The sequence below is a fragment of the Mus caroli genome, chromosome 13 (genome assembly GCF_900094665.2).
Source record: "Mus caroli chromosome 13, CAROLI_EIJ_v1.1, whole genome shotgun sequence".
NCBI lineage: Eukaryota > Metazoa > Chordata > Mammalia > Rodentia > Muridae > Mus > Mus caroli.
In genome coordinates this window covers 69830407-69842080 of record NC_034582.1, presented here as the reverse complement: position 1 = coordinate 69842080, position 11674 = coordinate 69830407, and positions in this window count along the sequence as shown.

Sequence of the window (11674 nt, the reverse complement as noted above, 5' to 3'; positions counted from 1 at the left end):
GGGTGGGGGACTGGGGGGGGGAGTGTATTGGGGACTTTTTGGATAGCATTGGAAATGTAATTGAGGAAAATACCTAATAAAAAAAAATTCTGGGCTTAAAAAGCACATGATCCTTCAGGGATAACATGAAGAGGAAATCTAATTCGGAGTTAGAATTTATCATTTCCTGACTTAGAAAAAAGTGGGTGGTGGTGGATCTAAAAAATATAAGTTAATTATAAGACTCAACTTGTAAGTTTTAATTCAGCAGAGATCAGAGAGCTCTCAGAATAACTGATATTTTTTTTCTGTCTTTTCTGCTGGAGATTACTCCTCAAAGTCATTAGGAAGTAATTTAGAGTAGACACACATGTAGACAATCAGATTCAACATAGGAAACACCTGCTTTTACTTCAATTCTGGCCTGCTTACTAATAAGGCATATTTGCCTTGGGAAATTGTGTTTGCTTGTGTAATTGTGCAAAGTACATTTTCAGGTTTTACTACAGATGGATGCACAAAGCAGTACCGAGTGAGTGCTGGTGTGGCATAAGGGAGACACAAACAGCCTCCCCTCTGTTCTGTTCAAATAGACATAAGCAGAACAAGGCCTTGCCCTCCTCTCTGACCACACCAAGCACTGCAAACAGGAAGCAGCCTCGGAACAATTCTTCTTTCCAGGCTTCTTTTGTTTGGCTAACAATTCTAGAATCAACCAGGCAAAAGGAGTTGGAAATGCTCAGGTCAACAGCCAGAAGATGAGAGGGCTGATAAGTGCCTGAAACCACAGAAGAGGCTCTGATCTGAGGGAGGACACATGTGTCCAACACTAGAATTTAATAGAGTGCAGATTAGGGACATTTTCATGGCACTATCAAAAAGTGGAATCTAAAAACAGCCAATAAGGAGTGCGAAGAGTTGCTTGAAAACGTTCAGATAGAGACAAAATTATAAAAATACTACTAGAAAAGAAAGAAAAGTCAAGTCCAAAGCATTGCTTTAGAATTGAAAGTGGCATTCAACAATTGTTTGTTTATCTATGTAAATTGTAATATAGTGGAGAAGGGAGAAAATAAAATGGAAAAACATCATGGTTGCATAAAGCACACGAATATTTATAGTTAAAAGTATTTTTAGGTCTGAGTAACCTCACATTATCCTAAATTTTGTATTTATTCTAAAGTAAAAAATATATATGAAAATGTTTACCGTATTCATGATTTCTGTATGAGACAAAGTTTTAGGTAATAGCTTTTTCTTTTAACAATCTCTGTTTATGTAAATACTATCATAATCCAACTCTATATACTCATTATTTCCCCAAATCTATACTCCTTAGTATGCACCCTTCCTTTCTTTCTCTTTCTAGCCTTGTTAATGGGAAGCAGCTTTCTATTTTAGCACACAAATGGAAGCCTTATAGTATGTGACTTTTGTGTCAGTCCTGTTTTACTTATTATAATACTTTTAATATTTCTCCATGCTGTAGCACATACTGCTGCTGTTTTGGCTAACTTCATCTGTCCACTTAATGAGGTGTAGATTACCTGGTAGACAAGCCCCCAAGCATGCCTGTGAGAGATTGTCTTGGTTTATTAATGTGGCAAGATTTATCCTGTTGAGGTTGAGGTTGAAATTCCAGCAGCCAATAGCTGGGGAGGAGAGACATGAATGGGGATTTAGGTTTCCTGGGCTTGGGACCACCACAAGGAAGGAAGAGAAAGGAGAGCCACCATGCTTTAGGAGCATGTTCAGGAGAAGAGAGAAGAGACCAGCCATAGAAAAAGAAGAACTTGCAGGAGAGAGAATCAGAGCCACCATGTAAAAGGCCCACAAGAAAGAGGCCCAGGGGGATGCTCAGTTGGGTCAAGAGCAGCCAAGGTGGAACATAGAAATTAGAAAGTAATAATGGAGTTATAGATAGAAAGTAGATTCTAACAGCATGGGCGTTAGACAGTTCCCCAGCTGTTGAGATGCTTAAAGCATATTAGAATATAAAGGCTGTGTATGTCTTTCATTAGAGAACATAAATCATTAATGTAGGTAGTACCCACATGCAGAGATTTATTGAAAATATTCATACTGCATACCCCTCCAGATAGCACTGTTCCCTTGACCCTATAAAAAGAGATTAAAGTAAGCTGATCACAATTATTAACTGAATTTTGCTTCTTGAACATGTATGCTAGAAAGACCAGTTGCCTCAGCACTTGCTGCTGTGACTTCTGCACCATATTTACTGTAACTTCTGTGCATCAAATAAACCCTTCCATCCCCAAGTCATTTTTGTTCGTATATTTTATCACAGCAACAGAAAAAGAAACGAAGACAGGTACTTTATTACTTTTTATTGTTACTTAGTAGTACTGCACTATATCTCACATCAATTAAGGGATGGTTTAATAACTTCTTTTGGACTATCATTAATAAGAATGTCATGGACATTTACATCAAGTTTTATATAACATCCATTTTCATCTATCTTCCATATATAAAACAGTGGGATTGCTGGAATTTTTGGCAATTTTATGTTTAACCTTAGGAATTTCATCAACAAAGGGTAAAGATTTCAGCTTCCCTAGGGAACAGGTTTTCATCCAACACGTTCCAAGGCAACTAATTACCCTAGACAACTGATCAAAATGACTCTCAGCAGATTTTCCAGATTGACCTACAAAATAAGATAGGACTAGATCTTTGGTATAATATAATTCATAGTATTTTTTAAATTTCAAACTAAATGAACTAAACTAAAAATAAAAAAAATATTTAGTTATAGGGTAGTTTTACTCTCACAGCAATCTGTCAGTAGATAGCAGTTATATGTCAAGTATAAAGCTTAAACATGCTTTCATTTGCAAAGTCAAGTTTTGTGTTGTGTGTAAATTATTGTCACAATTTCTCACTTGGGGACTGTTTGAGTTGACAGAGATTTCCATGAATGCACAAAGCTCTTAGTTAGATTTACAGGATCATATAAGTCCAGCATAGGACCATAACTTATAGTCTCAGAACTTAGACTGTAGAAGAAGGGCGACCAGAAGTTCGAGGTCATTCTTAGTTGCATAACAAGTTCAAATTTGAGGTCAATCTGGCGTATATGAGACTCTATGTCAAAACAATGGCAAATTGCATATATGTGGACAGGTGACTATATCCTACCTTGAAGTAGATATACTCCATTCTCTGAAGAACATCAGTCCTAACTATAACTGCTTTCTGAGAAAACACAGCAGCATAGAAACACAGATATACTGATGGCAAGTAGGGCTATTCCTAGTGGAGCTTCATGGATCATTATCTCATGAGTTGCTGAAGGATCTTGGCCTGGGGATCAGGGGATCTTCATTCCCATTCTGTCTAGCCCTGTGCTCTAACCCTTACAGTTCTGAACCAAGGTAGATATGTTTTCCTATTTGCTTACTATAGTCTCCATGTACTTACCTTAGCACTATACTTAAAAGGCTCCCCATTATTCCTTCACTAATCTGTTATGTTGGGCTGCAGACTATAACCTTCATGAGGAGGTTGAAAAAAAATTTTTTTATCATGTATTGTTGTAGCGGTGAATAAAATGCCTTGACTAGCTCAAAGGCTGGGCAATTATAATCCTTCCCACTGCTAGCAAACACTCCCCTCTGGTACTTCTGAGTCAACATCTTTTAAAGTCTATATTTCATCTTTGCTACCCCAAACACAACTGGGGAAGAGGTCTGTAGGATCACTTTGTCTGATTCTCACATGTCGTCACGCTTTTAGGTCTGATCTTCCTTCTTCCCTGTCATCTCTTCCTGTCTTCTCTTACAGTTTGTAGTCTATGCACATCCAAAGGTCCCACCTCATTCTACCTGTCTAGCCACTGGCCATTGGCTTTTTATTGATTGATCAAAAACCAACTGGGGACAAAGAACTTCAATGTTTGGACACATAGATTTCTGATTTGGGGGCTGGATTAATTCAAAACATTAGAACAAATCTCCAACCTACTATTGTTTTTTCAGCATTTGTGCTTGAGTACTGGACATAAAGTATCTTGGCAGGAAATACTACAGAAATTCTGTACAAGGTTTTCAATTAAAATTTCAACTGTAAAGTTTTACCTACCTATACAGTACCTCTCTCTACATGTAAGGATGTTTAGCTATAAAATATATTCATAGTTTCTACCTCATTGAGTTATTATAAAGAATTCATTCAGTGACAGTTAAGACATTTAATCTAGTACCATACAATGAACAATTGATAAATATTCATCTTTTATTTAAATTTTGAATTTTGGGCAAGAGAGAGTGCTCATTGCTTAAGAGTGCTGACTACTCCTCTAGTGGATCTAAGTTCAATACCCAGCACCCACAAGCAGACAACACACTCATACACATAGAGTAAAAATGTGAATAAATAAATAAATAGATTTTTATTTTAATGTTTGGTATCCTTTGAATACAAATTTTAAAACGTATACTGCCTCCCATTTTGACATTCTGATACTACAGGTTTTTAGCACTATATCTACAGTGGTAATGAATATTCCATTTCTGGACTAGATGGTATGGTGCTGTAAGCAGGCATGAAAATGGAGGAACTTGGTGGAGCATTGGGCTATGTACAGATAGCCTGGTTTCCAGTCAAGGTTAGACCTTGAAGCCCAGGAGAACCTGATGGGTGGTAATTCCCACCTACATGGGACGGTAGGTATTTGATCATGTCTCCTGGACTCAAGGCTCCTGTTGAAGTGCTAGCAGTCATGTAGACAATGTCCCAAGCTTCTGACCTTCAGGTTAAACTCCTCCCAGTTACCTAGCAACACCATAGATAACAGCCCACCATAAGAGGGGCTGCTTGGCCCCACCTCGCTCTCTAACCTCTCCTCATACTCTCCTCTCCTCCTTCTCTCTCCTCTCACTCTCTTTCCTTGCGCGCTCTCTCTTTCTCTAACCTCTTACTCTTTCTTCTCTCCCATTTTCCCCTCTCTCTCCTCTTGGCCATAGCCAGTCTCTCTCTCTCTTTCTCTTTCTCTCTCTCTCTCTCTCTCTCTCTCTCTCTCTCTCTCTCTCTCTTTTCTCTCCTTCCCCCTGCCTTTCTACAATAAAGCTCTAAAACCACAGACTGTCTCTGTTCATCAAGGCCCACTGTGCTTGGATGATAGGATAGGCTTTCTTCTAATGAGCCATTTCTAATCTCCTGATGGAAGGCCTTCCTGTGCTCCAGTCAAGGCCTGGACTAAGGACTCTCACCTGCATGGGAACCTCTCTCCCTCTGCCCTCTCTCCCTTAACTTCAGGGCCGAGGGTGTCGCCCCAGGGGTCCTGGTATTGGGGGCTGCCCCTTGTCCACCCCCTGTTGAGTGGGATCAGTGGCTTAGATGCCCACCCAGGACTGAGTGGAAAGTGTCTGGCAGCCCTCCTGCATCCACCTGCCCAGAGCACAGGAGGAACTCTGGCCGGACATGGGCTCGTTCCCTCCCCTGTTTCCCCCTACACCCCTTTTAGTTTCCACAGAACTTGGCTGTATGGAAATACAGTTTCATTCATGGAGACAAAGTCATACTCAGTAACCAAGGTTTTTCTCTAGGTCATTGGTGACCTGGAGCTCAACTTTAGTTCTTATACATGGGTGATACATGGTAACATAGCAGGAGAAGTTTAGAAATGATCCAATCTCAAGTGCCCTTTTCAGTGAAATCGAATTCTGTGCATCGTTTGCTTTCCGATTTAGAAAAGGTCATCTTTGTGCAGCATTTCAAATTTCCAAAGTAACTTCCAGAGCACAATGTTATTTGGGAGGCCATGTTATAGGAAGACCACAGGTCCTTTCTGGTTTTTTCTAGTCCCTGTTTGACAAGTCTAAACTTGGTTTTTCTGATCTTATCCTAAACAAAACATGTAATTTCTAGCAAATTTCACTCAGGAAGAATGGGTATTCCTCAGCTTCATCCTGTTGGGATGGATGTTAATCAGTTTATGGTAAAGGGCTTTCCACATGGCTCCACTGTTCTTATATGGCTGAGCAAAACATAGAAAACAAAATCCCATTATTAATGGATCCCTCTGCTCCATCCATATTTGTGCTCTTCCTTCCCCATTCCAACAGGGAGAGGAAGGGTTACAAGTTATGGTCTATCACTTTTGCAAACCAAAGCAGGAACCTGGAGACAAACTCAAACAGAGACCCTGGAGGAACACTGCTTCTGGCCTGTTCTCCATATCTTGTTCAACCTACTTTCTCATGCAACCAAGGATCACAAGTCAAAGGATGCATGGCCTGTAATTGGCTGGGCCCTCCCACATCAATCACTAATCATGAAAACAACCCTACACACATGCCCAAAAACCAATATAATAGAGCCAATTCTTTAAATTCTCTCTTCTAGATTTCCTCCAAGTTTGTATCAAGTTGATAAAAACTAATAGACACAGTGCTCAAGCTCGATGTGAACATATTCTTAACAACTGAAGAACAAGAAAAAAAGGTGTTTCTAGGATAAGAACATAGGTGTCTCGGTTTGTTTGTTTGTTTGTTTGTTTTTATTTTTGTTGTGAGACAGGATATTTCTATGTATTATTGGCCGGCCAGGAACTTAATATATAGGCCAAGCAGGCTTTGAATTCACAGAGATGCCTCAGCCCTTCAAGTCCTAGAATTAAATACCACCATGACAGCTATTTCTTTTCCTATTTTTTCTTTCTAATTTTTCTTTTTTTTAGTAGACTGCTCAGACAAAAACAACAAAAAACAATGATAGGGGCTTTTTAGCTGCCTCCGTATCCAGAGCTCTAACATTATTGCTGTGTAGCAGTCACATTATCTTCAGTAGGAAATAATATGTTAGACATTGTGCTAGAATAGTTCTCGTCAACCTGTGGATTGCAATCCATTTGGTGATCAAAGGATCCTTTCACAGTGGTCATGTAAGCCTCTCAGAGAACATATATATTTACATTATGATTCATACCAAGAGCAAAATTATAGTTATGAAGTATCAACAAAATTTTCAGGTTACCATAACATGAGGAACTATGTTAAAGAGTTGCAGAACTTGGAAGGTTGAGAACCACTGTGTTAAAGAGTCTGTGCTGTACAGCAAAAATGATCTCCATTCTTTCCCTGCAACTTGACAGGCATGTTTATCTTCCTGCCTTAAATTGTATTCCCATGCAACTAGAACAACATCATTGGTTTGGGCAGTATTTGTATTGGACACTGCTGTACATCAGATGTAAACCTAATCAGATTCCATGGATAAACATCATTGGCTATATTTTACAAAAGAATTCACTGAAGGATAAGGGTTGAGGGTGGTTGGTTGAAGATTCTGCAACCAAATAGTGAAGATCAGGGATAAGAAGCTAAATCTGTATATAGGCAAAGCTATTGATTTCCATAGAGAAGATCCATTGAATGTAACTCAACTGTAGCCCAGAGTTATAGTTTTAGGAGATACATTTCCATAAGTCCAATGCTTTATTCATTTTAGTTTACTGCAAATTTGTGATTGACACTTCTAGCAGTTTTACATATTTATTGGATATATGTAAAATACTTCATGTCTTAGCCAGGGTTTCTATTCCTGTACAAACATCATGACCAAGAAGCAAGTTGGGGAGGAAAGGGTTTATTCGGCTTACACTTCCATACTGCTGTTCATCACTAAAGGAAGTCAGGACTGGAACTCAAGCAGGTCAGAAAGCGGGAGCTGATGCAGAGGCCATGGAGGGATGTTCCTTACTGGCTTACTTCCCCTGGCTTGCTCAGCCTACTCTCTTATAGAACCAAGACTACCAGCCCAGAAATGGTCCCACCCACAAGGGGCCTTTCCCCCTTGATCACTAATTGAGAAAATGCCTTACAGTTGGATCTCATGGAGGCATTTCCTCAACTGAAGCTCCTTTCTCTGTGATAACTCCAGCTGTGTCAAGTTGACACAAAACTAGCCAGTACATCTCATAAATATATCAATGCATGCTTTCAGTATTTTGGGAAACATACCATCCCAAAAGCCAATACCAATGTCTAAACACATTTTTCTTGTATTTTCTTTGAATAGCCACACAGGTTTTAGGTCTTACCTTGAGGTCTTTGGTCCATATGAATCTATTTTTCTTTCTTCCTTTTTCTTCCTTCCTTCCTTCCTTCCTTCCTTTCTTTCTTTCTTTCTTTCTTTCTTTCTTCCTTCCTTCCTTCCTTCCTTCCTTCCTTCCTCCCTCCCTCCCTTCCTTCCTTCCTTGCTACCTCCTTCTTTCTTGAGCATGGTGAAAGAGACTTAGTTTTTACTGTAATTAGAAAGCTGTATACATAAATACTATGTTTGAAAAGAATTTCCTTTGCCCAATGTGGCTCTTGTTGCTTTTGTCTACAATACACTTGTTTTTTAAATTTTATTTTATTTTTAATTTATTTCTAACACTCCATATTCCATTCTATGCCCCTGCATCCACTCTCTGTCTGTTCCACATCCCAAACCTCCTCCCTACTCCACCCCATCCTCCACCCTACCTGACCTCAAAACTCCCTGGGGCCTCCAGTCTCTTGAGAGTTAGTGCATCATTGCTGCAGTCTCCGACTCCCAGAGACAAGAACGACACAGACACCAAGATGGGTTCACGCAGCTTCCGCAGCTACTTTACCTCTGCAGCTGCTCTTTACTTACAGCCTCCAGCTTTTTACTTACAGCTTTCTACCAGCTTTTCTCCACTTTACTTGGGGCAAGGGCTATATTTATACAGTAGCGGCAACTGACCTCATCTCGCTCCACACCACCTCATCCAATCAGAATCACACACACTCCAGGCATGAGCTCAGGTTGGTCACAGATAGGCTGACAGATCCAGATCACAAGGAATAATCTAACTTGGCAGGCAGCTTACGCATGCAGTTTCACTGCACATGTTCGGGCAAGGCAGTAAACATGTGGGTTTCACGGGGTCTGACAATGGGCCAGGGCGCCATCTTGACCCATGCAGCCACACCCGCTTCCTGCATCTCCCCCTTTTAGTTTTATTAATAGCCCTGAAGTCAACATATGTTTTAGGTCGCCCCCGTCCGTGCAACATCCTTACCATCATGGGAGTGACGAACTCACTTTCTCCATCCTGTCTTAGGTTGGTATGTGCACATGAGGGTCTTACCTGTCATTTATTACTGATTCAGCATGTTGAGCCAACATTGGGGGATGTTTCTGCTTCCAAGGCTGCCATAGCCTGCACTAAGGCTCCTTTATCAGCCCTGTGCCGCCTTCGCATATGTGTCATCCACCAAAGCATTCCTCCACACACAACAGTCAGCAGGAGTGCCCAAAAGGCAATCCCTCCCCAATTTTTTAAGAATCCCACAGTTCCCTGGATGATCTCCAGCCATTGCTTTGCAGTTGCAATCTCCACATGGGTGTTGTTGATGGCAACAATCGATGCTCGCAATTCCTTCATCTTTGTGTAGCAGTATCACACCAATTGCACACAACAGATTTGCAGCTCTGGAAATATTCTGATACTGAACAGAGGTTACACACATTCCTGACATATAAGTAATGCAGGAAACAAATACTAACTGGTCCAACAACAGCTTGTGCAGATTGATAGGGAAATACATGAGCTCAGGGTTGATTTCCTTCAACATAAACTACTCCCATGCTGCCTTTGGATCCATCAGTAAATACATTAACAGCACCTGGGATTGGCTCAGTCCAAGTAATTCTGGGGTATATCATAGGATTTCTCATGACAAACTGAAGCCAATTAGTGGAGGCAAGTACCTCAATCTGTTTTACATCAGGTTGTTTACCAAAAGCTCCTAGCCCCACCTTTATGCCCTTAAGAATTAGGTGGCTTTCTTTACTTACCGCTGCTTACCAAAATTTCCCCGTACACCATATTTACTTTCATTTTAGATGCAGTTGAACCCATGTTGCTGAAATTCCCTTCGTCTCTATTCCTGAGAACCTTAGTGCTCCGTCTCCTTTTTTCTGGGGAACCTTTCAGGCCTATGCTTTCTTTACTCTTCGTCTCTCTATTCCTGAGAACCTTAATGCTTACCAAAATTTCCTCATACGGGCCACCACTTGCCACTGCTTACCAAAATGTTGATTCCCCGTACAGGCCACCACTTGGTGCTGTCTGCACTCCGGTGGTGCAAAGACAAGAACTACACAGACACCAAGACAGGTTCACGCAGCTTCCACAGCTTCTTTACTTCCACAGCTGCACTTTACTTACAGCCTCCAGTTTTTTTACTTACAGCTTTCTACCAGCTTTTCTCCACTTTACTTGGGGCAAGGGCTATATTTATACAGTAGCGGCAATTGACCTCATCTTGTTCCACACCACCTCATCCAATCAGAATCATACACGAGCTCAGGTTGGTCACAGATAGGCTGATAGATCCGGATCACAAGGAATAATCTAACTTGGCAGGCAGCTTACACATGCAGTTTCACTGAGCATGTTCGGGCAAGGCAGTAAACATGTGGGTTTCACGGGGCCTGGCAATGGGCCAGGGTGCCATGTTGGCCCATGCAGCCGCACCCACTTCCCGCACATCATCTCTGAATGAACACATACCCAGAAGTCCTCTACTGTATGTGTGTTGATGGACTCATATCAGCTGGTGTATGCTGTCTCTTTGGTGGTCCAGTGTTTGAGAGATCTCAGGGGTTCAGATTAATTGAGACTGCTGGTCTTCCTACAGGATCGCCCTTCTCCTCAGTTTCTTTCAGCCTCTCCTAAATTCAACAACAGGAGTAAGCTGCTTCTGCCCATTGGTTGGGTGCAAATATCTGCATCTGACTCTTTCATCTGCTTGTTGGATCTTTTGGGGGACAGTCATGACAGATCCCTTTTTGTGAATGCTCCATAGCCTCAGTAATAGTGTCAGGCCTTGGGACCTTCCCTTGAGCTGGATCACACCTTGGGCCTGTTGTTGGACCTTCTTTTACTCAGCCTCCTCTTCAGTTCCATACCTGTAATTCTTTCAGAAGGAAAAATTGTGGGTCAGGGTTGTGACTGTGGGATGGCAACCCCATCCCTCACTTGATGTCCTGTCTTTCTGCTGGAGGTGGGCTCTCCCTCTCCCTACTATTGGGCATTTTATCTATGGTCCCTCCCTTTGAGTCCTGTGAATCTCCCAACTCCCAGGTCTCTGGTGCTTTCTGGGGTGGAGGGTTCCTCCAACCTCCTATTTCCTGAGGTTGCCTGTTTTCATTTTCTGTTGGCCCTCAGGGCTTCAGTCCTTTTCCCTCACCCAATACCAGATCAGGTTTCCCTCTCCCCCTTCTTCCTCCCTACCCTGTCCACTTTCCCTTTCAGGTATTTCCCTCACTACCCACTTTTGATTACTTTCTTTTCTCTCCCACTTGGGACTGAGGCATCCTCACTTGTGCACTTCCGCTTGAGCTTATTGAGTTCTGTGGACTGTACCTTGGGTATTATGTATGTTTTTGGTTGGTTGGTTGCTTGGTTGGTTTTTTGTTTGTTTGTTTGTTTGTTTTGTTTTGTTTGTTTTTTTGGCTAATATCCACTTATTAGTGGGTACATAGCATGCATGTCCTTTTGAGTCTGAGTTACCTCACTCAGAATGATATTTTCTAGTTCCACCTATTTGCCTACAAAACTCAGGATGGCCTCATTCTTAATAGCTGAGTAGTATCCATTGGGAAAACGAACCACATTTTCTATATCCATCCTTCTGTCATGGGACATCTAAGT